This window comes from Pseudophryne corroboree, chromosome 9, assembly GCF_028390025.1.
Source record: "Pseudophryne corroboree isolate aPseCor3 chromosome 9, aPseCor3.hap2, whole genome shotgun sequence".
NCBI lineage: Eukaryota > Metazoa > Chordata > Amphibia > Anura > Myobatrachidae > Pseudophryne > Pseudophryne corroboree.
The window spans coordinates 51,745,768-51,768,328 of NC_086452.1; the positions used below are offsets into that span (position 1 = coordinate 51,745,768).

At 47.9% G+C, this 22,561-nt stretch overlaps 1 protein-coding gene and 1 long non-coding RNA gene across 3 annotated transcripts in view; one reads left to right on the forward strand and one right to left on the reverse strand.

Moving 5' to 3' along the window:
- Positions 1-1,194, forward strand: part of LOC134958718 (mucin-2-like) — a 63,481-nt gene extending 62,287 nt beyond the window's left edge. Inside the window, exon 9 of the mRNA XM_063941471.1 lies at positions 956-1,194. The gene's annotated coding sequence lies outside the window, so the exon portion shown is untranslated. The remainder of the gene's footprint in view (positions 1-955) is intronic.
- A 9,336-nt stretch (positions 1,195-10,530) lies between these two features.
- LOC134956663 (uncharacterized) lies at positions 10,531-18,078 on the reverse strand. Of its 2 annotated transcripts, none has more exons than XR_010186072.1 (3): positions 18,018-18,078; positions 11,370-11,569; positions 10,531-11,007 (listed from the first exon to the last, which is right to left on the reverse strand). It is a non-coding gene; the product is annotated as an uncharacterized LOC134956663 (long non-coding RNA). The 2 variants fall into 2 exon arrangements; XR_010186071.1 differs by lacking the exon at positions 18,018-18,078 and adding an exon at positions 16,671-16,729.
- Positions 18,079-22,561: the final 4,483 nt, after the last annotated feature.

Below are 22,561 nucleotides of genomic sequence, written 5' to 3' on the forward strand. Positions count from 1 at the left end.
TTCAAATCACGCTTATATGCAAACTAAGGGCCTGAGTCAGATGTGCTTGCTATTTCGATATTTACGCAGTTGAGCGATGATCATGGACTGCGCATTAAATTGCAATCAAATGCGACTAGTAAAAGGTTTGACAGATTTGGTGGAAGGTACTGGAGAGTGTCGTAAAAAACAGGGGTGCGTTGTGATTATTTTTTGGGGCATGTATCTGCCTACATCTGCGATCCCGTACACAGAAACCTTAGCACCAGCATCTGAACTCCCGCGGCCATTCTTTGTGACTCAGATGGTGGATTAGTGGAAGATCTGCGAGCACCGATGCATGTTTGTATGCAGTTGCCAGGATATGTGAGGCCGCTGGTGTGTGACTCAATACATTTCCAGGTGGCTGTAACATTAGCTTATTTTCGCATGGGAGCTGCGCGAAACATTCACAGTTGTGATTGCATTAGCCGCCACAATTGAATCAGGCCCTGAGATACAAAACTGAGGAAAAAGTGCACTTTACGGAAATTGCGCCACGGGTTTTACGCCTTATGGCGCAAGCAGGACACGTGTATGAGGACACATCTGTGTTGGTGAATATCTGCATTTAGGGGGTTATTCAGTAATTCATTCATTATTTTAACTTCTGGGGTTTTTTCTTGTGCTATTCAAATAGCCTCCATTTTTGGCGCCCCAGAAAAATATCTATTTTCGGGTGAAAACCCATAGAATTCATCCATAAGTTCATGGACCAATATGTATTTGCTGCCAGCTTCGTGAAAACGGCCCATAATGTAAAAGGTCACGTGGCTTGCAGTGACATCCCAGTACTGACTACAATCTAGATGAATATAGCTTGATTTATAAATAGAATGTATCCTTTGGTTTCAGTGAGCTGTATTGTCTCTGATGGATCTAGGTCGTTTTGCAGATGATTATACTAATAAATACATTATTACATTATATTTTTCAGAATGAACTCAGCCCCGTACGTTCCACATACGAGATCTCTGATAAAATCACATGTTCTTATAAAGAACCACAATCTCCTCCTTTCCGGAATCCTGATGCCTGTTACTGCCATGTTACACTATCTGAAGCACTATATTAATTTATTAAAACAATGTATTTATATTTACATTTATAATATTTATATAACACATTTTCTTTATTATTTTATTTAATGCATCATTTGATTATACTAATATTGGTTGTAAAATAATATTTTAGTCTAATTGTTTCTTAAAAAATAAATAAATAAAATAACTATAAAAAAAAAAACCTGTCATGTTTTACACATTGATCAGAAAAATAAAGGCCCATCCATACACACTGGGCGATGTTGAGCTGAAAGCAGATCACTTTTGGTGTGTTGAGCTGCTTTCAGCTCAAGACTGCCCAGTGTGTATGCCCCGACGTTGAGCGCTGATGCGTGCCCCCGGTTCATCGCCAGCGGCCGCCGTCCATCTGCTGGTATTACCAGTAGATGAACGGCGGGGTGAGCGGCTTTCCATAGCGTCCTGCTATGGAAAGCCGCTCACCCCTGCTGACATCGCTGGGAAGGGGGAAAAGTGCTCAGTGGTATGCACTGAGCGATGTTCAGCCAAGTGATGTCAGCCATCATCGCTGTGCATATACGCTGGGCAAAAATGACCAGTGTGTATGCACCTTAAGTTAGTTATAGTGTATGATATATTGCTGGTTTCTATATCTTTCAAACTGTACAATCATATCGGTATCTTTATAGCCGGGGAGAAGCTTCTTTGATACCGCACTAAAGCACAAAATTGAATTTCCGATGATAAAAACCAGTTCTCTTCTGACTGTTTGCAGATATTACAACTGTTGCTATCACTCTCTATACCTAGCTGTATGTCATTTATCTGCCTTGTGCCATTCTAGGGAGCATATTCAATTATCTTCTGGGTTTACCGAAGAAGGATAGCCCGGAGCTATTACCTTTTAAGCCCATTTCCTCCGATGGTAAACCCACAGCTAAATTACATTAACCCATACAGTAGATTCAGGATTAAGGGGTCTATTTACTAAACTATGGATGGAGATAAAGTACCAGCCAATCAGCTCCAACTGCCATGTTACAGGCTGGGTTTGAATAATTCCCGTTAGGAGCTGGTTGGCTGATATTTTGGGGGAGATGTACTAAGCAGTGATAAAAGTGGAGAAGTGAGACAGAGGAGAAGTTGCCCATGGGAACCAATCAGCTGCTCTGTACACTTTTATAATATGCAAATGATAAATGTTATGACAATGCTAATTGGTTGCCATAGGCAACTTCTCCACTGGCTCACTTCTCCACTTTCATCATTGCTTAGTACATCTCCCCCAATCTCTGTCCACTTTATCTCCATCCAAGGCTTGGTAAATAGACCCCCAAGTGCCCAGAGCTATGGGTAAATGTGATCGCAATATGGGCAAAAAGCACCAAAATCCCATTATTTTACTTTCATAGCCTTTCAAAGTATATTTTAATGTTCAATTAAAACAAAAAAGGGACATAACTCACTTTTTTTTTTGCACCAACAAAATGATTAAGTATGAAATAAAGGAATGTATAATGAGCTCTCGCAGTCAGGCAAGATTGATTTTTTTTACTGGAATCTCCATATTTTGATTGATAAAGAGTCAAAACTTCAAAGTGATACGTGGATTAGGCAGTGAGATGTGATTTTTTTTCAAAATACACCTCAGAAAAAAACAGAATCAGGAGTGGCATTTCCGAGCAATTTTTCAAAATTTTTACTTACTATATCTCAAAACCGGTGAGGTCTAGAGAAGAAAAATTTGGCATGGGTGAAGACCTCCGGTAACAGTGGTATGGGTGACGTTATAGTGAGTCTTTAACACGTTTCTCCGCTTCCCTCCGGGTTCAGCGGCTTCATCAGACTGATGAAGCCGCTGAACCCGGAGGGAGGCGGAGAAACTGCTACCGGAGGTCTTCACCGCCAGCCGCAGCTCCAGCCGTAGTACATCCTTTGCACGGATACGATCCTCCAGAGATGACTGCTTACAAAGGTTAAAGCACCAGCAGCCAGGAGGATTTCTCTACAATTAAGGGCTGGAAGGAGCGGTGAGACTGATCTTTCTGCCTGACCAGACGTTTAACTTTTATAATATATCATTCAGTTCAATGAATTCAAATTGGTGAATGGACTATTCATTACTCTTTGCCTGCATAAGTATCTATTGCAGATGGAAGTGACTTTCACTACCTGCACAAAGTAGTTTGCAGTGTGCTATTTTGTTGCATTTATCTACAGCAGGGGTTCTCAAACTCGGTCCTCAGGACCCCACACAGTGCATGTTTTGCAGGTAACCCAGCAAGTACACAGGTGTATTAATTACTCACTGACACATTTTAAAAGGTCCACAGGTGGAGCTAATTATTTCACTTGTGATTCTGTAAGACCTGCAAAACATGCACTGTGTTGGGTCCTGAGGACCGAGTTTGAGAACCTGTGAGCTACTGTATACGTCTACTGCACAGGTTATCAAACACGGCCCTCAGGACCCCACACAGTGCATGTTTTGCAGGTCTCCTCACAAAATCGCAAGTGAAATAATTAGCTCCACCTGTGGCAAGTATGTGTGTGTCGGAATGAATGTAATAAAGTTGTACTTTCACGGTGACTGTGTCCTGTTTTTTGGGGGGTATTTTTTTGCAGTAGAACTACAGGTACCAGTGGGCCTGTCCCCCCCCCCCCGCATGCTGGTACTTGTGGTTCTCCAAGTACCGGCTTGCAGGGGAGGCTTGCTGGGACTTGTAGTTCTTCTGCAAAAACCAATATTCTTACATTCTCAACAAGGCTATCAGCCCCCCATCCGCAGCCCTTGGATGGGGGGGACAACCTCGGGCTTCACCCCTGGCCCTTGGGTGGCTGGGGGGGTACCCCTTGATTGAAGGGGTCCCCACTCCTCCAGGGTACCCCGGCCAGGGGTGACTAGTTGGGTATTTAATGCCACGGCCGCAGGGCGCTGTATAAAAGTGACCCTCGGCTATGGCATTATCTGTCCAGCTAGTGGAGCCCGGTGCTGGTACAAAAAATACGGGGGACCCCTACTCTTTTTGTCCCCCGTATTTTTTGCACCAGGACCAGGCACAGAGCCCGGTGCTGGTTGATGAAATATGGGGGAACCGCTGTAATTTTCCCCCCCATATTTTGTCAACCAGGCCGGCTCAAAGAGCCTGAGGCTGGTTATGCTTAGGAGGGGGGACCCCACGCAATTTTTTTCAAATTTAAAAACAATTAAAACACATTTTTAAGGTACACAATGAAGCCCTGCACGGATCTCACAGATCCGGCCAGGATTCCTTGTGTTTTGTCAGGCAGTGTTTTACTCATCACTCCCATAAAACACTGCCTGACATTACGAATCATATCGACATCGGAAAAAACGAATGTGCAAAACTCGGCAGCTTAGTGAATGATCGTATCAGGATTCAAAAAGTTGCAGTAAAATGCACCCGATACCATTCGAGTTCAAACACCCTTAAAAATGACAACAACACGAATATTAGTAAATAAACCCCCAAGTAGGGACTTTTACACGATAAGGCCCGCAATTCTGAGACACGTCTAGCAAAAGCCAGGGCCAGTAACATCACCGTCTTCCACGTGAGATACTTGTCTTCTGCCATCATCAGAGGCTCAAACCAGGAGAACTGTAGAAAATCCAACACCACATTTAAATCCCAGGGTGCCGTAGGCGGCACAAAAGGAGGTTGTATGTGGAGCACCCCTTGCAAGAAGGTCTGAACTTCTGGCAACACTGCCAATTTCTCCTGAAAGAAAATTGAGAGAGCTGAAATCTGGACCTTAACGGAACCCAGACGTAAGCCCCTTATCCACACCAGCCTGCAGGAAACATAAGTAACGTCCCAAGTGGAAATTCTCCATATATGATAGTGTTTTGACGTCACAAGTTTTCGCACCTGAACCATGGTAGCAATAATCTTCATGGAAAGGCCCTTGTGAGGTAGGATGTTCCGCTTAACCTCCATGCCGTCAAACAAAGTCGCCGTAAGTCCTGGTAGACGAATGGCCCTTGTTGAAGAAGATCTCTTCTTAGTGGTAGAGGCCAAGGGTCTTCAACGGACAATCAGAATTGCCTGGACTCCCTGTTTTCTGATTTGCTTGAGCACCCTTGGGAGCAACGGAATCGGATAAAACAGGTAGACCAGCCGGTAAGGCCAAGGCAACGTCAGTGCACCTACTGCCCTCGCCTGAGGGTCCATGGTTTGTGAGCAATACCATTGAAGCTTCTTGTTGAGTCGAGAAGCCATCATGTCTATTTGTGGGCAGCCCCACCGGTTAATGATCTGCTGAAACACCTGATGGTGCAGTCCACACTTCCCCGGATGGAGATCGTGATGACTCAGGAAGTCCGCTTCCCAGTTGTCCACTACTCCCGGAATGAAGATTGCTGATATTGCTCTTGCATTTCTTTCCGCCCAGAGGAGAATCTTTGACACCTCTCGCATGCAGCTTGTGCTTTTTGTCCCTCCTTGCCGGTTGATATACGCCACTGCTGTGGCGTTGTCCAACTGTACTTGGATCGCGTGGTCCTTGAGCAGAGGAAAGGCCTGAAGCAGAGCATTGTAGACTGACCACCTGCCCTGGAACTGAGCCCTTTGGGTGACAGCTCCCCATCCTCTCAGACTTGCATCCATCATGAGAAGGGTCCAATCCTGAATCCTGAAACTCCGGCCTCCCAGTAAATTGGATGACTGCAGCCACCACAGGAGGGAAATCCTGGCCTGAGGTGACAGCCGTATCATCCGATGCATCTGTAGATGTGATCCGGACCACTTGCTCAGGAGATCCAATTGAAATGTTCTGGCATGGAACCTCCCATGTTGGATCGCCTCGTATGAGGCAACCATCTTCCCCAACAATCTTATGCAAAGATGGATGGATACTCGAGCAGGTCGGAGCACCATGCGGACCATCTCCTGAAGTGTTCTCACTTTGTCCTCCAGGAGGAACACCTTCTGGAACACAGTATCCAGTAACATCCCCAGGAACAGGAGCCGCTGAGTTGGCTCCAGGTGGGACTTCTGTAAATTGAGAATCCACCCATGGTGTAACAGAAGTTGGATAGTGCGGTCAATATGGAACAATAGAAGCTCCCTGGGTCTTGCTTTTATCAGCAGATCGTCCAGGTAAGGGACAACATTGACCCCCGGGACCCAGAGCTGGAACATCATCTCCGCCATCACCTTTGTGAATAACCTTGGAGCTGTGGACAGGCCGAAGGGCAGTGCCTGGAACTGGTAGTGATTGTCCAGTAGGGCAAAACTCAGATAAACCTGATGACATGGCCAAATTGGAATATGAAGGTAGGCTTCCTTGATATCCAAGGAAACCATGAATTCCTGTTCTTCCAGGCCCGCAATCGCTGTTCTCAAGGATTCCATTTTGAACTTGAAAACCTTTAGGTAAGGGTTCCAGGACTTAAGATTCAAAATGGGCCTTACCAAACTGTCCGGTTTCAGTACCACAAAACAAACAGGTTGGAGTAATAACCCTTTCCTCATTGTGGGATTGGTACTGGAACAAAGACGTGGGACTGGACCAACCTTTGAATGGCCTGTTGCAACATAACTTGTGTATCCGCCAAAGCTGGTAAGCTTGATTTGAAAAACCATTGGGGAGGAGCACCGTCGAACTCCAGCTTGTAGCCCTGAGAAATTAGGTCCCTAACCCAGGTATCCTGGCAGGAAACCTCCCAGGTGCTGCTGAAGTGACGCAGTCAAGCTCCCACCTCAAGATCCCCTCAGGGTGGGTGGGCACCGTCATGCTGAGGACTTAGTGGAAGCAGAACTGCTGCTCTGGGAACCGGTGTTTGCAGGTCTTCTTGTCTTAGCTCTGGTGCCTCTGGCCGCATTCAAGGCACCTCTGGCCCTAGATTGAAATCTGTTACACCGAAAGGACTGAACAGACGGCCCCGGGTAGGAACGCTTAGCAGGCGGGGCCCCAGATGGGAGAAACGTGGATTTCCCTGCAGTGACTTTGGAAATCCACATATCCAACTGAATCCCAAGGAGCCAGGGCCGTTTTATGAGCAATGTAGGCCCTTGGGCACAGCGATGCACAGGGCCCCCTACCTATTCTCCAGCGGTAGGGGTCGGGGGTGCTATCAGCGGCAGCTTTGATGTGCCGCGGGTGGTAGGGGGTGTTCTACCTACTGCCCAGCATGTAGGACCTGGAGCAGTAATTTCTGCTAATTACTCCTTTACTGCATTTGGCTGAATGAATGGGCCCTGGTACATGACTTCCAGGGTGGTAGGGGATGCTTAATACGTAGGGTATGGATGGATAGTGGAGTGGGCTTAATTTTCCGGTGGGAGGGCGGCTTGCTTGACTACAGATATCTGAAGTTCCTGAAAATAGATTTCTTAGCTTTAAATGAGATAAAAACTATAGAGTCCCACCTTTCAGGAGGTACTGGGGGCACCTTTCAGGAGGTACTGGGGACTTAGGGATCAGAGTTCAGGAGCCAGCGCAATCCACCAACAAAAATATAAAACTGCATACCAAACGTGTGGAGCTGGAGCAGGGACCAGCTGTTCAAGGCTGATATCTCTGGTTCTAGGCATAGTAGAGACAAGCTGCCAGTGTCCACCAAAAGAGAGGAGTCCCAGCTTTTGGAGAATACCCTCAGAAATACTTTAAGTCAGGGGTGGCCGGACTTTTGGGACTTGGGATCTACTTTTTGTTCACCTACTTACTGGTGATCTACTGGCATCAAATAACACCAATAATAACGCTCATATTGAAAAATAGCATTAATAATGATGCCATCAAATAACAGCACAAAGAATAATGCGCACTTTTAAAAATAACATTAATAATTATGCCATCGAGGGGCGTGGCCTAGCGGGACATGGAGTAGCAGCTCGGCGTGAGTGCTCTCCACTCCCCAACATCCGACACACATATCCTGCGGGGACCCCCCGAGCCCAAATTACCCCAGCTGGTGGATGAGAGATCCGGGCAGCTTTTGAGCCGTGGAGGACTGCTGAACGAGCGCGGGCTGCAAGGAATCCGAGCGCCGAAGCTTCTCTCCCCTGACTTGTCTCCTCACCTAAGATGGCGCCTAACTTCCAGTCCCGGCTCTCTGGCGCGGCTTCACTGTGTGCACGCTGAGCGGGAGCCGCTCACACGGGGGACGGCTGCCTGACACTGCCGGAGCCTGCGGATCATCCTTTCGGGTCTGCTGGCGGTTGTTGTGCGCTGTGACACCCGCGCACCCCCCCCCCCCTCTCCTGGAGAAATATTGTGTTGCTGGAGCTAGTGCACTACCCTTATAACATCCCCCTGTGCTGCTGTGAACTGAGGTACTCGTGCCCCCCCCCCCCTTCTACTTATCTGTGCTGACGGGGAGTGAGTGGCCTGGGGATACTGGGGAGGTCCACACTGACTGGGAGTCGGGTTCCTTCTTAACACATTGATCCTGCCAAGCTCCTGTGCACTGGACAGCTATACGTAGTTACATGGGGTGCTGTGCCTGTGCTCTACTGCTTTAAGGGTGCACACACACCACCACTGCTCTGGGCTATACGCCCTCTGTGTTGCTGATTGATATTAGTTGAGCCACAACTCCTGCACTGCTATAAGATTTCTACCAACATGGTGAGGAATCATCATAAATCTGCTGCAACCAGACTTGCTCAATACTCGCATACCCCTGGGGGGCGCGCGGCGGCGCCAAATGGGGATGGGAATACCCCTCCACCGGGGTCCCCCAGTCAATCATCCTCTTCGGGTGACGCCTCCGATGATGTGCTACAAAAAGTGTTGGAAGCCCTGGCGGCTAGCGAATCACGCCTTTCTGACAAGATAGGCCAGGTACAGGCTGACCTGACCATAATCCATCACGATATCCAAAAGGTTAGAGAACGGGTCGGGGAAGTCGAGACACGAACATCCACGTTGGAGGATAAGATTTCTCCACTCAGCACCCGTGTCAATGCCATTGATGGCCAGCTGTCTGATATAAAAGGCAAGATGCTGGATATGGAAGGCAGACTGCGAAGGAACAATATCCGCTTTGTGGGGCTCCCGGAGAAGGAGGAGGGCACTACCCCGGAACAGTTTGTGGAATCTTGGCTGAAAATTTTTTTGGGGGCTGACTCTTTCACACCTTTCTTCACGGTTGAACGGGCCCACAGAATCCCCTTCAGGCCGCTGCCGCCGGGTGCGCCGCCGCGCACACTCATAGCAAAATTTCTCCACTATAGAGATCGGGACGCTGTTCTATCTCTGGCCCGCACCAAGGGGCCCCTGTTGTGGAACGGTTCCAAGGTTTCTGTGTTTCCTGACTTCGCGCTGGAGGTGCAAAAGGACCGAGCACAATTTGTTCCGATTAAAAGACGCCTCAGGGAACTTAATCTACAGTATGCAATGCTTTTTCCTTCTAGGCTGAGGGTGGTAGCGGACGGAGAATCAAAATTCTTTGCTACTCCCCGGGACGCTGCCCAGTGGCTGGATCGATGGGCCCCGGCCAGACGGGCGCTTGATCCTGATCCTTAATGTCTGATATGTTGTTATGTCTAGGCTGATATTACTAGCGGATATCCATGTCGCAGGGAGTTACTCGTTTAATACTGCAATACCACTGCTAATGTTATCATTATTATTTTTTGACGCTACTGATGTTTATGTTTAGGGCTTGGGGTGGGATTTCCTCACCTTTCTAAGATGCAGGAGGGAGACCAACGTTTTATGTTATTTGGGTCACTCTATTCTTTGCCCTTTTATGTTGGTATAGTTTGAGTTTTCTTTGCTAAAGGGGAACGGTTTTTAGGAAAAGGTATGCCTCAGTTCGGGCTGGTATACAGGGAGGGGGGACAGGATGGGAGGGATTGTATTTTGTTGTTTGTTTTCTTTTTTTCTTTTTTTGTATGTGTTGCAGACGCCATGGGTTTATTGATTCTTACAACAGCATCTAGTTTTGCGGTTAGCGGCCTGGTGGGGCTACGCGGGACCGACCAAATATTTTGTTGTGTCTTGACTTATGGTCTCTAATCAACTTAAATTTCTATCCTGGAACGTCCGGGGGCTGAACGACAAAGTCAAACGTTCACTAGTGCTTCGGCACTTTAAACAATATGGCGCGGATGTTATCTGTCTCATGGAGACCCATCTAGTGGGGGCAAAAGTCCTGGCCCTTAAGAAACCATGGGTGGGATGGGCTTACCACTCCACCCATACGTCGCACTCGCGGGGTGTATCCATTCTAGGACAGTTAAGTGTGAAATAGAGAAGAGTCGTGGCGCCAACCGATATATGCTGCAATTCAACTGGTAAAGGGGATAGCCCCAATCCCCAAACAGAAATGTAATACAGTGAAGTTTCACCAGAAGATGTGCGCTTATCGGGACGATTAATAATCAGAAAATTGGTACTTCCCTTATGTAACCTCTTTCGTGGGTTTTAACATGAGATTCCAATGTCATGGGTCCATATATAGAAGAGAAAATTGAGATATATAGTGTAGTATGTTCACAATATTTTAATACACTGACAATACAAAATACTGGTAAAACAGTTGCTGCAAGCAAAAGGTGGTAGATGGGAAATTACCAGAGCATAGAAAAAATGAATCTTTAAAAGGTATCTGTATATTCTGGTTAAATAAAACACATCCAAATTGTGTCCCATGAAAAGTTTGTTTATATTTCTAGCAAAGCCCCGGATAAATTTTACAAAATTTGGGATAGATGGTTATCGTCCCCGATGTACCGCTACACCCATGAATCTGCCTAATTTTGCTGCTCTTGTTTATGTATGTTTTTCTTAATTGGTCACCCCTGGCAATGACACTATATGTACTAAGGTAAAGAAATGTGATGCTTGATTTATATAATATATGGCTGTTTGCAACTCTATATATGCTGTTAGGTTGGCGTATACAACATGTGTCGACCAGATTTGTATCCACATGGCGCATTCTTTGGATTTTTTCTTTTATTTTAATTGATGTTAAGGTTTGTATGTTTGTCTGAAAAACAATAAAAAAAGTATTGAATTAAAAAATAATAATAATTATGCCATCAAATAACAGCACCAATAATAATGCGTACATTTAAAAATAGCATTAAGAATGACATCAAATAACCCCTTTTTGTGCAAATTCCCCCCTTTGCAGATTCCCCCTCCCCTTGTGCAGATACCCCCCCTTCCAGTCCCCTGTATAATAGCCCCCAACCAATAATTCTCTCTGTGCAGATCCTCCACACTTTGCAGATTCCCCCCCTGTGTAAAAAAAAATCCTTTGTGAAGATACCACGTTCTGTGCAGACCCCCCCCCCCCTTGCAGATTGTCCCTTCCCTTGTGAAGAAACCACCCTTTGCATAACTCACCTGACAAATTGTACTGCTGCCTAGTTTCAGTCCTCCCTCTCCCTGCAATCACGGCTCCCGCTTTCATGCAGCATGGCCTCTTGCTGGCTGCTTCTCTTGTCATCGCCACCGCCGGCTGGATCCAACTAAGGCCCAGGCTCCTCACATTGCAGGTAACGTCCTTACGTCACCCGCGCACCCGCACACTGCATCCCAGGGAACTGTGAAGAGAAGCAGCAGCGGCAGGCTACTTACAGTTATTTTATGTTAAGTCTGTCGCGATCTACCGGCAGATACTCCGCGAGCTACCTGTAGATAGCGGTCTACCTTTTGGCCACCTCTGCTCTAAGTCATACAGAACCTGAGATATCTTGCAGGGAAGAGCAATTAACAGACTTTGATGGGGACCACTGCTTTGAAGTTGGATTTCTCCGGTTCCCTAGGGCCGATTTTCAAAAATCTGGTTCCCCTGACAAGAGGGGACCCTCAGCTATCATCCTAAGGCCCTTTTACTCTTGGGGCCCTTGGGCAAGAGCCCATTGAGCCCATATGAAAAGACGACCCTGCAAGAAGCCATTCCCTAGAAAATGGGAGAGATTCCACACTGCGCTTGGATTCTGCGTCCGCTATCCATTGACGCAACCACAAGGCCCTGTGCGCCGACACTGCCATAGCAGGAGTCCTAGCATTAATATTGCCTATCTCCTTGAGCGAGTCACACAGGACGTGTGCGGTGTCCTGAATGTGCTTCAGGAGAGTCACCGTAGTGACCAGAGGCATATCCCCGGAGAGGCCCTCCTGAATTTGAAAAGCCCACGTGTGAATAGCATGGGTCATCCAACAACCCGCCCTTGCGATACACCTGCTGCTGTGTAGATAGTCTTTAGTGTAGTCTCTATTTTTCTGTCCCCAGGGTCCTTTATGGTAAAGGAGCCCGGGGCAGGCAGTATCACCTTTTTTGACAGTCAAGAGACTGATATGTCAACTCCCGGGGGTTCTTCCCAGAATTTCCTACCTTCAGGAGCAAATGGGAAAGTGTGCAAAAATCTTTTTGACACTTGGTATTTTTTGTCTGGATTTTTCCAGGCTAACTTAAATAGGTCATCTAACTATGCAGAATCAGGGAAAGTGACATTAGGCTTGTTTTGCGTAAAGAAAAACAACTGCTGTGACGCAGCATCCTCTAGAGGGAGCTTTAACACATCCCGTATAACCAGAATGAGGGGTTCAATACCCTGAACAGAAGCGGAATCCCCATTAACGGGATCCAAGTCATCCCCATCCTCCTGTATATCCTCATCTGAATCACAGAGTAGAGCAGGTAACCCACGCTTTTGTGGTCCTGAGTTAGAGAGGGTGGGGGCTGTGTAACATCTGCCCTAGCAGCCTGTTGTAGCAGCTGAGTTTTCTGAACATTAGCACTAAACTGTGATGACATATCAAACATCATATTCCTAAGGGCCTCTAGCCAGGAGGGCTCTGGACCCTCTCCCCCAGCCCCCTCACTGAGATGTGAAGATTGGCTGCATTGTTCACATGAAACAGAATCAGATGATAAGGGAGAGAATCGAGTGTGGCACACACTGCATAGTTTGTGTTTACCCATGTTCACAGTAAATCACAATGACATACACATATATACAGACAGTAAAACTTATCAAGCCTGCCCTTACTGTATGTGAGAGGAAGACATACAGACAGGGCCGGTGCAAGGTTTCTCAGCACCCTAGGCAAATCTTCAGCGCCCCCCCACCCCATACCCAACCCAATTGATAAATGTGTGTGCAACAACAAATAAATTTTCTACACATAGAATCTGACGGCAGATAAGAACCGAATAGGGCCATCCAGTCTGGGTTAGGATATTAGGGATAGGGTATTAGGGTTGTTTTAGCGATTAGGGTTAGGGTATTAGGGATAGGAAGGATATTAGGGTTGGCTTATCAGTTTGGGTTAAGGTACTGTATTGGGGTTATGATTAGGGAGAGGTTTAGATGTGTATATATATAAGTACCAGAATGCGCCACTCCAAGCGTATAATAACACTTCAATGGTAGCACTGATGTGTTCTTCTTATATGCTTGGAGTGCCGCATCCTGCGACTTATATATATATATATATATATATATATAGTTCTACTGTGAAGGCAACCAGTTAAGAACTTCCCTAAGCATACAGTATATAGGGCATGCCGGCTTTTGTGTATTGCCCACCGCAGCAGATGATAGTACAAAAAGTCAAGAAGGCTGCAGCACTCTGGATTTTGATAAAACAACAACTTCTGTATTAGTGCAAAAGATGGTCACATCTGGCCAACGTTATGAAGGCGTGAACGCTATACATACATTTATATATATATATATATATATATATATATATACTGTTTATAGACTGTGTGCCAGCCCAGCCGCTAGTGACCCAGGAGAGAGGGGTGTATACTGCTGTGTAATATACAGTGGAAGGTATGGGAGGACTATAGCCACCTGCTACAGATGTGTCACTTTAAATCTTGTCTTGGCGCTGCCATGATAAATATGCATCTCGCCACAGCGTAGCACCCACATTACAATAGCCCGCTGACTCCGACGGATCCGGCATTTATATCTACTGGTAGTGGGCGCATACCCTCCTGCTACCCACATGATTATACTCCTGCAGGCTTCCCCTTCTGTGTACGGGTAGCGGGAGCATCGCTCCCCGGTATCCGCGGCTGGTGTGCGCCTCCATAAAATTTGTGAAGCAGGTGTGTTCCCGCTACAGTACACTATGCCAGGACTCATAGCCCGGTATGCGTAACACATACGTCGGTTTTACAATTGCCCTGCTGTCTGTGTGTGAGGCCGTGCGCCACCATAGACTGTGCACAGGAGGAGATGACAATAGGCAACCTCCAGGGAAGGGATTTAGGGCAACAGAACATGTGGCTGTAACCGATATCAACCACCACTCAACCACTGATTTTTACAACAGCGTCTTGATTTTACGTAATAAGTAATACTGTGGTAAATTCAGTGGTGTAAGTAGAAAAAATGTCTTAGAGGTACTGTGTGCGCGCGCTGGAAAAATGGGTGTGGTCAAATGCCACATGGGACGTGGCCAATGAAAATGGGGGCATGATACACTTATGACACCAATAGTGCCAGATACACATATGCCCCCACAGTGTCAGATACGCCCCCACCGTGCCATATATGCCCCCACAGTGCCAGATACACATTGCCCCAGAGTGTCAGATACACATTGCCCCAGAGTGTCAGATACACATTGCCCCAGAGTGTCAGATACACATATGCCCCCACGGTGCCAGATATGCCCCCACTGCGCCAGATACACATATGCACCCACAGTGCCAGATACACATGCCCCCACAGTGCCAGATACATATATGCCCCCAAGTGCCAGATATACATGCCCCAACAGTGCCAGATATACATGCTCCCACAGTGCCAGATACGCCCCCACAGTGCCAGATATACATACCCCCACAGTGCCAGATACACATGCCCCCACAGTGCCAGATATGCCCCCACAGTGCCAGATACACATGCCCCCACAGTGCCAGATACACATGCCCCCACAGTGCCAGATATACATGCCTCCAGAGAGCCAGATATATCCCCACAGTGCCAGATATGCACCCACAGTGCCCGATATACATGCCCCCACAGTGCAAGATATACATGCCTCCAGAGAGCCAGATATGTCCCCACAGTGCCAGATATGCCCCCACAGTGCCAGATACACATGCCCCCAGAGTGCCAGATATGCCCCAGCAGTGCAACTTACCGTTGTTGCTGCTGCCTGGGACTGGCACTATTTTCTGCTGGGGAGAGGAGAGCGCAGCATGCGCTCCTCCTGTCCCTCTCCTGCCCTCAGTCCGGTCTGCTGAACTGGCGCCGGTCCGCGAACCAATCAGGACTTGCGGTCCGGCAGCAGTGGCTCCTGATTGGCTGCCGGTGCGCGAGCTCTGATTGGCTCACGAACCGGCTCAGTGCACGCCGCTGCTGCCGGACTCGGGACTCGCAGGCAGGAGAGGAGAGGCGCATGCTGCGCTCTCCTCTCTCCAAGGCCCAGTGTGTCTGCAAGGTGGCGGCCCGGCGGTACGGCGTACCTGCTGGGATTTTCTTACAGGTACTCCGTACCGCCATACTTGCAGCACTGGGTAAATTAGGGCATGCAGCTATGCACAAGAACCGATGGAGGGAGCGAATCTTGGTCGTCAGGGCAGGGAAGCGAACGATGCATGAGTAGGAGGCAGGGGAAGGCCCCAGACATAGTGAGTCAGAGAGAGAGAGACAGTGCCAGGAAGAAAGTGAGGGAGAGAGAGTGCCAGGAAGAGAGTGAGGGAGAGAGAGTGCCAGGAAGAGAGAGTGAGGGAGAGAGAGAGTGCCAGGAAGAGAGTGAGGGAGAGACAGTGCCAGAAAGAGAGTGCCCGGAAGAGAGTGAGGGAGAGAGAGTGCCCGGAAGAGAGTGATGGAGAGAGAGTGCCCGGAAGAGAGTGAGGGAGAGTGCCAGGAAGAGAGTGAGGGAGAGAGAGTGTGCCAGGAAGAGAGTGAGGGAGAGAGAGTGCCCGGAAGAGAGTGAGGGAGAGAGAGTGCCCAGAGGAGAGTGAGGGAGAGAGAGTGCCCGGAAGAGAGTGAGGGAGAGTGCCAGGAAGAGAGTGAGGGAGAGACAGTGCCAGAAAGAGAGTGAAGGAGAGAGAGTGCCTGGAAGAGAGTGAGGGAGAGAGTGCCCGGAAGAGAGTGAGGGAGAGAGTGCCCGGAAGAGAGTGAGGGAGAAAATGCCCGGAAGAGAGTGAGGGAGAGTGCCAGGAAGAGAGTGAGGGAGAGACAGTGCCAGGAAGAGAGTGAGGGAGAGACAGTGCCAGGAAGAGAGTGAGGGAGAGAGAGAGTGCCCGGAAGAGAGTGTGGGAGAGTGCCCGGAAGAGAGTGAGGGAGAGACCGTGCCAGGAAGAGAGTGAGGGAGAGACCGTGCCAGGAAGAGAGTGAGGGAGAGACAGTGCCAGGAAGAGAGTGAGGGAGAGACAGCGCCAGCAAAAGAGTGAGGGAGAGAGTGTGCCAGGAAGAGACTGAGGGAGAGACAGTGCCAGGAAGAGACTGAGGGAGAGAGTGTGCACGGAAGAGAGTGAGGGAGTTTGCCAGGAAGAGAGTGAGGGAGAGAGAGTGCCAGGAAAAGAGTGAGGGAGAGAGTGTCAGGGAGAGAGAGTGCCAGGAAGAGAGAGTGAGGGAGAAAGTGCCAGGAAGAGAGAGTCCGGAAGAGAGTGAGGGAGAGAGAGAGTCAGGGAGAGAGAGATAGTGTCAGAGAGAGACTGAGTTACACTACCTGATTACTACAGTAGCACAGCAGCACAGGTCTCCGATCATCTGATGGGGGCGGGCACTTCACGGCATTAGGCTCCGCCCCCTAAATCACCGCGAATCACAGCACTGCCCTGTCCTCCGGGCGGGAGCTGGGCAGAGCAGGCCGGGCCAGGCTTGGTCCTCCCCACCCTCCCCGTTACATCGGTACAGCTACATCCTCCGTGCCTGCAGGCTGCAGCTGCCATGTTACACAGCACTGCAGCCTGAGAGACTACAAAGTTCACACAAAAAGAAAAAACAACTACACCGAGTGAACAGGCGCTGCACATCCTGTCAAATAATTATTATTTTTTTTGCTTAACACAGCGCCGCCCTCCAAGTGCCGACGCCCATAGGCAGCTGCCTAAAGCTGCCTAATGGTGGCGCCGGCCCTGCATACAGAGAGAGAAGACGAGCACACACCAGCTACATAGCCCCAGTGAGGCTGACAGCTTATTATAACACAGTGAAACACTAATGATTTCTGTCCTGAATAGGACACAGATTGTGGGGGTCATTCGAAGTTGATCGCACGTAGCAACTTTTTGCTGCCTGTGCGATCAACTTGACGCCTCCGGAGGGGGAGGGCTTTTTTGCATAGCAAGGCTGCGATCGGGTCGAAATGACCCCCTGTGTACAATAGCGGCTCTCCCCCTTTGCTACAGCGTTTTCTGAGTGTCAGGAGGAGCTGTGTGTGCCTGCTGCTGACACCTTGCAAAGCCGGTGACCGCCCTTCCCCCCCGCTGGCCGTTTTATGGGTGTGTGCGGAAAAACGCTGTTTCTGGGAAAAACGCGGGAGTGGCTGGAGAAACGGGGGAGTGTCTGGGCGAACGCTGGGTGTGTTTGTGACGTCAAACCAGGAACGAAACTGACTGAACTGATCGCAGTGGCAGAGTAAGTCCCGAGCTACTCAGAAACTGCAAAGAAATTTCTATTCGCAATTATGCGAATCTTTCGTTCGCAATTATGCAAAGCTAAGATTCACTCCCAGTAGGCGGCGGCTTAGCGTGTGCACTGCTGCTAACAGCAGCTAGCGAGCGAACAACTCGGAATGAGGGCCAGAAATCAGCAAAGTAGGGCTTTTGTGCACTGTCCACAGTAATATGATAAATGTACTGATTAACTGTAGTACTAACATTGGCCAGTAGATGGCGTTATGAAAAAGAAATTGTAACACTTGTGTAAATAAATGTATAATGGTGGTCATTCCGAGTTGATCGCTCGTTATTTTTTTTTCGCAATGGAGCGATTAATCGCTAATGCGCATGCGCAATGTCCGCAGTGCGACTGCGCCAAGTAAATTTGCTATTAAGTTAGGTATTTTACTCACGGCATTACAAGGTTTTTTCTTTGTTCTGGTGATCGTAGTGTGATTGACAGGGAGTGGGTGTTTCTGGGCGGAAACTGGTCGTTTTATGGGTGTGTGCAAAAAAACGCTGGCATTTCAGGGAAAAACACGGGAGTGTCTGAAGAAACGGGGGAGTGTCTGGGTGAACGCTGGGTGTGTTTGTGACGTCAAACCAGGAACGAAACTGACTGAACTGATCGCAGTGGCAGAGTAAGTGTGGAGCTACTCAGAAACTGCTAAGAACTGTCTATTCGCAAATCTGCTAATCTTTCGTTTGCAAATTTACTATGCTAAGATTCACTCCCAGTAGGCGGCGGCTTAGCGTGTGCAAAGCTGCTAAAAGCAGCTTGCGAGCGAACAACTCGGAATGAGGGCCAATGTTATCCCGAGATCTGGCAGAATATGATCATTTGATGGAATGAGGAGGAACGGACGCTGAGCAAAGTAAAACGTTTCTTGTCAGTGGAAGGAAAATAATTAAGGAGGGGTGTGATCTCCATATCTATACTGAGTCCTCTAGATCGTGGAGAAGTCGATCCCGCTCCGTACAGCGCCCGGAAACAAGGAAGAACGGAGCCGCACGGACGGGTGTCTGCCGGCAGACAGCATCACCGCCGTATCGCGGAAGTTATACACCAGAGGGTGAACAACGTCACCTACAGGTGGGGGAAGTGCTTTTGAACTTTACCAACAGAAACGGTAGAAATATATTCCATTTAAATATACTACCATTAACCCCTGCAAAGACTGCTTCATAGTGTATCCATACCAGTAACAACATCAGCATTTATCATACAGAGACTGTTAAAATATAACCCACCTTGGAGGAAACCCAATACCCAAGTGGGGCTTTAAAGACTATCAAAACGTTATTCATTCTGGTAATACTTTGGAGGTACTGTCATACCCAAGTGGGATTTTAGAGATTGTCAAAACGTTATTCAGGAAAGACCATTCTTTACCTTAGTGGGGTAAAACGCTACTCAGTGTACCCACAGGGAACTGTCCTGTTTGTGTGTCTAGTCCTATATGTTTAATGTTTGTAAGTGATATACCGGTATATATACATTAATTTCCTCTCTTTTTAATAAAAACCTATTATTTATTTTATCAATAAAATACGGATTTTGTGAATTTACTCTGTTTACTCATATTTATTGGCTAAAATAGATTCCAGCACACAAGGGTGTTTTTTATATATTTATGTTGAGCCAATGCAAACAAAGGTGAGCGCTGAACTACCTATATCCTGATATCTATGATATACAACCACCTGGTCAAAGCTCATCAATATAAGATATAAACAATGTTTTAGCATGTATAGTCCTGGACCCAGGACTGCAGATGTGTAACCTGAAAATAAAGAGAATAGTATGCAGCAGCAGCAAGTGGGTGGTTGTGGGATATATCTACATAACATCAAATAGATATACAGTCATTAGGTCAACCCCTTATGGTCGACATGCACAAGATCGACATGGTCAAAAGGTGGACAGGGAAAAGGAAAACTGTCTATGGTTGATATGGTTAAAGGTTGACATAAAATGGTCGATACAAATAAAGGTTGACACAAGGAGGGGTCTATTGCTCAAATTGTGTCCATTTCACAGTCTGTGATCATGATTCGTGAAAACGTAGACCCTTACGGGCTCGCTTCGCTCACCTCACTTTAAGCAGGCTACTATTCCCAATCATAGTCCATGTGAATGGTAAATGAAGCAAATTTGAACAAAATTTAAAAAAACTTGTGTCGATCATGGTCATGTGACCTTTTGTACTTGTCGACCTTACCTCCTCTGTTGCCCCCTCCCCTGGTTTACATGTGGCATTGGTAGGTGTGTAGTGTGCACACTGTCTGCTCAGAGCTGCTGTAACTCTTCTTTCCATGGCTCAGGTCTTGCTTGCTGACCCTCCTGGCATGGTGGGTCAATACTCATATAGAGGTACAGTTTCTGGGGTGCGGATCCAACTGAGTCTGAAACTGCCAGTCGATACAGAGAAATAGTTCTAGATTCCAAACACAGACGTGTCCATATACACCTATCCTCCAATCGTGTCAGGTAGCCCAGTTTCTCACGCCATCGACTTTGTGACTAAGCCATGCCATGTGACTCACCATATACTTTTTTATGTGTCACATCGCCAATGCCACAAAATGACAATGATCAGGTACCCTGACTCTGGCGCTGCATGCAGATGCTGTCTGTGACTCAGATGCTAACTTGGGTAAATAGGCAAAAGACAGAATTCAATACGAGTGAGCCGCATCCTGCTTTGCGCTATGTATTGTTTGCGCTATGTATCGTTCCGCTTTATCTGGGACTTTATTCCAATTCCGTTGCAGACCGCTCAGCACCAGGAAAATGGGCAGAGCGCCATTTTCCTGGAGACCTGCACACCACCTAGTGCTCAGAGTCATTGTCAGGGAGCAAGGACAGAGACTGCACATGGGCCCCCTCCTCTCTTAATACAGTCTCTGTCATGTTCGGTACTTTGTGCATGTGCCGGACCCATACAATGTATGTGTAGTACGGCTGTGTGACGTCGGACGCAGTCTGGAAGCAGACTGTCAGCGACTGACAGTCTGCTTCCGTTTGGGGGCAGGGAGGGGGTGGCAATTTCTTCTGGGTACGCCTGCCTGTGGACCCACTGCAGAAAATGAAGACCCGGACCCGGTAAGTGAGAGCCCATTTCCTATATGCTGCGACATTACACCCCTCTAGGAGTGGGCACCGAACATCCCTCAAAAGGCTTTAGTGGAAATTTCCAAAGGAATTTCTGAAGAAGTTGGGAAGCATAAACACCTGAAGACACAGACGAGTAGGGTGAGAGCCTGAGCACAGCACAGCGTTTCGGAGAGTCCTGGGCACGCACTCACAATGACGGGAATGGGGATGCAATGAAGCTCTGCCCCATTTTCCTGAGGCTCCACCTCCTGTCCGGTCACACGCAGGGTCCCATTCCCTGGACTACCACACCAGTAGTGGGAGCTGTTGGGGAGACAGCACTCCCTCGCCATGCATGAGGCAGACCGTACAGAATTTTTATATAGATAATAGGATTTTAATACCTACCGGTAAATCCTTTTCTCTTAGTCCGTAGAGGATGCTGGGGATGCTTTAAGAACCATGGGGTATAGACGGGATCCGCAGGAGACATGGGCACTTTAAGACTTTAAATGGGTGTGAACTGGCTCTTCCCTCTATGCCCCTCCTCCAGACTCCAGTTATAGGAACTGTGCCCAGGGAGATGGACATTTCGAGGAAAAGGATTTATTGTTAAACTAAGGGTGAGATACATACCAGCTCCCACCACAAACACGCCGTACAACATGGCATTAGCAAATGTCCAGTCAACGGCATGAACAAAATCAGCAACAGGCTGACCATAACCGAAACACAACCTTTGTGTAACACAAGCAATAACTATTAAACAAGTACTGCAGATAGTGTCCGCACAGGGACGGGTGCCCAGCATCCTCTACGGACTAAGAGAAAAGGATTTACCGTAGGTATTAAAATCCTATTTTCTCTTATACGTCCTAGAGGATGCTGGGGATGCTTCAAGAACCATGGGGTTTATACCAAAGCTCCAGAACGGGCGTGAGAGTGCGGATGACTCTGCAGTACCGATTGACCAAACAAGAGGTCCTCCTCAGCCAGGGTATCAAACTTGTAAAACTTCGCAAAGGTGTTTGATCCCGACCAAGCAACAGCTCGGCAAAACTGTAATGCCGAGACCTCTCAGGCAGCCGCCCAGGATGAGCCCACCTTTCTGGTAGAATGGGCCTTCACCGATTTCGGTAACGGCAATCCCGCCGTAGAATGAGCCTGCTGAATCGTATTACAGATCCAGCACGCAATAGTCTGCTTGGAAGCAGGAACCCCAATCTTGTTGGGAGCCCACAGGACAAACAGAGCCTCTGTTTTCCTAATCTGAGCCATTCTGGCGACATAGATTTTCAAAGCTGTGACCACATCAAGAGACTTCGATTCCGCCAAGGCGTCGGTAGTCACTGGCACCACAATAAGCTGGTTTACGTGAAACGATGAAACCACTTGAAATTGCTGACGAGTTCTCAACTCCGCTCTATCAGCATGGAAGATTAAATAGGGGCTTTTGTCAGACAAAGCCGCCAATTCAGACACCCGCCTTGCGGATGCCAAGGCCAACAGCATGACTACTTTCCAAGTAAGGAATTTCAACTCAACCTTAAGTAAAGGTTCAAACCAATGAGATTGCAGGAACTGCAACACCACATTAAGATCCCATGGTGCCACTGGGGGCACAAAGGGAGGTTGGATGTGCAGCACGCCTTTCACGAAGGTCTGAACTTCTGGAAGGGAGGCCGATTCTTTCTGAAAGAAAATTGATAAGGCCGAAATTTGTACTTTAATGGAGCCTAACTTTAAGCCCACATCCACACCTGCTTGCAAAAAATGGAGCAAACGCCCCAGCTGAAATTATTCCGTAGGAGCTTTCTTGGATTCACACCAAGACACATATTTTCTCCAAATACAGTGGTA